The sequence below is a fragment of the Pteropus vampyrus genome, unplaced genomic scaffold, assembly GCF_000151845.1.
Source record: "Pteropus vampyrus isolate Shadow unplaced genomic scaffold, Pvam_2.0 Scaffold353, whole genome shotgun sequence".
Taxonomy (NCBI): Eukaryota; Metazoa; Chordata; class Mammalia; order Chiroptera; family Pteropodidae; genus Pteropus; species Pteropus vampyrus.
Genome location: NW_011889134.1, coordinates 598,667 through 601,979, shown reverse-complemented (window position 1 = coordinate 601,979; position 3,313 = coordinate 598,667). Strand labels below are relative to the sequence as shown.

At 35.3% G+C, this 3,313-nt stretch overlaps 1 non-coding gene and 1 pseudogene across 1 annotated transcript; one reads left to right on the top strand and one right to left on the bottom strand.

Annotated features, from left to right (window-relative positions):
* Window positions 1–1,706: 1,706 nt before the first annotated feature.
* LOC111731206 lies at window positions 1,707–1,825 on the bottom strand. Its single transcript, XR_002776991.1, has one exon. It is a non-coding gene; the product is annotated as a 5S ribosomal RNA (ribosomal RNA).
* A 725-nt stretch (window positions 1,826–2,550) lies between these two features.
* On the top strand, window positions 2,551–2,668 carry LOC111731199 (annotated as a pseudogene).
* Window positions 2,669–3,313: the final 645 nt, after the last annotated feature.

The window sequence follows — 3,313 nt, the reverse complement described above, 5'->3', positions numbered from 1 at the left end:
CTATTCCAGTACCTTTCTTCATTACTGTAGCTTTGTAGTAAGTTTGAAGTCAAGAAGCTTGAGTCCTAAAACTTTGTTGTTCCTTTTCAAGATTGTTTTGTCTGTTCTGGGTCCCCTGTATTTCTATATGAATTTTAGGATCAGCTTGTCAATTTCTACAAAAATAGCCATCCTGGATTTTGATAGAAGTTGTGTTGACTCTGTATATAAATTTGAACATCTTAACAATACTAAGCCTTCCAATCCATTAATATGAGATATTTCCATTTATTTAGGTCTTTAATTTCTTTCAACAATGTCCTATAGTTTTTAGTGTACAAGTCTTGCAGCATCGATATTTTTTAAAGCTCTTCAGATAATTATAGTGTGCAGCCAGTGTTGAGGATCATTGCTTAATGTCCTGAAGATTGTCCCCCAAATCCAAATCCTGTTATCTGTCCATATATGGTTCTGGTAGGGACAGGAAAGTGGGGTTTACCTTGACCAGGATGAACCACTTCTGAGAGATATCTGTTTCTTGACATTTCACAGGACAAATCTGATAGTAACATTTAATTATACCCTACAGAGAATCCTAGCATTGCAAAATCTTGAGAGGTTTGAGAGTTAATTTGCACTGGCCCAGAAGGCTGAGATTTTATCCTATTTTAATGTCTGCTGAGAGTGAATGTCCTTTGAATGACCTCCATCAGTAACCCATTCTCACGTTGACTAACTCTCTCCTCTGAAAATATCCTCACCCACTACTTCTGCTTTTCTATTTATAACTAGATTTTTAATCCCGTGGGCTCTCTATCCCATCTGTACCAAAATTACAATATGTTTAAATTCTGATTATTCAACTTAAGGCAGTTTTCAGTGGATTTGAAGAACATCTGTTCACTATTTCCAGTACAGAGACTAGAAAGCCTTTGTTGTTTGCTTTTGTGTTGTTTGTTTGGTTTGGTTTAGTTTGTATTCTTTCCTTTGGGCTCTTCATTTTTGCCCTTCTGACACATTGCCTTCTGGGCTTGACAAAATTACTATGAGATCTGAGAGGAACGAAATGACTTCTCACTTTAATACTGTGTTTTATGATCCCATCAATGTCTAAGTAAGGCTATGAGTAGCTGGAGGTGTTGATTTAGGGTGGTGTTATGACACATGGTTGGTCTATCTCTGTTTGAGGAAACTTTGAAAGAAAGTAGTCCCTCTCTGGTTTCACATCTCTCTCCTTCCCATCTCTAGACCTCAGGGTTTCTCTAAGTCTTGATACTATCTACATCTCTGAAATTTGAGTCCACATGAACTACCTGGAGATTAAGGAGTAATCTGGATTTCTGGAATATTGATGGAGAAACAATCTCTTCAGATGGGACTGAAATATAGGCCTAAGATTCTTGCCTTTTTCCTATTGCAACATGAATGGTAGATGATGTTCATAGCCATGCCACTCTTTTATGATCTACCCAGATATGGAAAAAAAAATCTGGAAATATTTTACAGAAAAAAATAAGAAAATACTACTAAAGATCTTTTTTCTTGATTCGATATTAATAAAATCATTTCATCCATCTAAGTAATCAGTTACTTGGAATTTCCAAATGTTATAACACAACATAGAAAAACACAGGGTTTGCCTAATTTTTATTTAATTAACTTTATTATTTCTTTTTTTAGGTGGGGCAACCCTTGTCAACTTACAATCCCTTATTTTTTATTTTTTACACCTACAGCCCCTGGTCTTCCTAGGTGGTCTCCCATCCAAGTACTAACCAGGCCTGACCCTGCTTAGCTTCCGAGGTCAGATGGGATCAGGCTTGTTCAGGGTAGCATGGCCGTAGATGGTGTGTCTAATTTTTAATGTCATTTAAAATGCAAGACAAGTTTCTCAGCACATTTTTCCACAGGTATATTAATGGGGCAAGGAAGAATTACAATTGAAGAATAAGCTTAGATAAAACTTAATGTGCCATCTGTTGAATGTTTTAAAAATTAATATTAATGTCAATAACAATGCTAATTTTATTCACATTGTTGCTTTGGTTTGGTAGTAATATGTGTTATATATTATTAATAGAAATATTCATAGCACTATTTTTGTTTATCAACTATTTATGCATACTTTGTCTATTATCTCTTTGTATTTGATATATCCATTCATATTTCTCATTTAAAAGAGAATGAGATATTTTCTAATGAGAAAACAATGTATTATAATGATTTATAATTTTCTGGATTATTAATAGTACCACAGCAATGAGGGCCAATGTGGGGCTTTGGAGAAAATGGGGCAAGCTGTATGATTGTCTTTTCCACTCAGAAAAGCACATCACCAACACCAAGGGCACGATCCATGGAAGAAATAATTGATAAACTGGACTTCATTGAAATTTAAAAAACTTGTTCTCTGCTAAAGACAATGTCAAGAGAATGAAAGACAAGCCACAGACTGGGAGAAAATATTTGTAAAGACACATGTGATAAAGAACTATTATCCAAAATATACAAAGAACTCTTAAAACTCAACAAAAAGAAAACAAACAACCTGGTTTAAAAATGGACCAAAGAGTCTACGCCATGCCACCCTTAATGTGCCCAATCTCGTCTGATCTTGGAAGGTAAGCAGGGTCGGGCCTGGTTAGTACTTGGATGGGAGATCATCTAGGAATACCAGGTGCTGTAGGTGTTAAAAAAAAAAAAATGGACCAAAGACCTTATCAGACACCTCACCAAGTAAGATATGCAAATGGAAAATAAGCATATGAAATGGTATTTCACATCATATGCCATCAGAGAAATACAAATTAGGGCGACAATGTGATACTACTATACATCTATCGGAATGACCACAATCCAGAACACCAACAACAAATCCTGCTGAGGAGGTGAAACAATAGGAACTTTCATTCATTGCTGGTGGAAATGCAAAATGGTACAGCCACTTTGGAAGACGGTAGTTTCTGAGAAAACTAAACATACCCTTCCATATGATTCAGCAATCACACTCCTTGATATTTACCCAAAAGAGTTGAAAATTTCTATCCAACAAAAATATGCACACAGATGTTTTTGGCAGCTTTATTCATAAGTGCCAAACTTGGAAGCAACCAAAACTTCCTTCAGTAAGTGAATGGATTGATAAACTATGGTATATCCAGGAAATGGAATATTATTCATCATTAAAAAGAAGTGAACTATCAAGCTGTGAAAAGACATTGAAAAAGCTTAAATGCATGTTACTTAAGTGCAAGTGAAAGAAGAAAATCCGAAAAGGCTACATATGTACTGTATGGTTCCAACTATATGACATTCTGGAAAAAGCAAAACTATG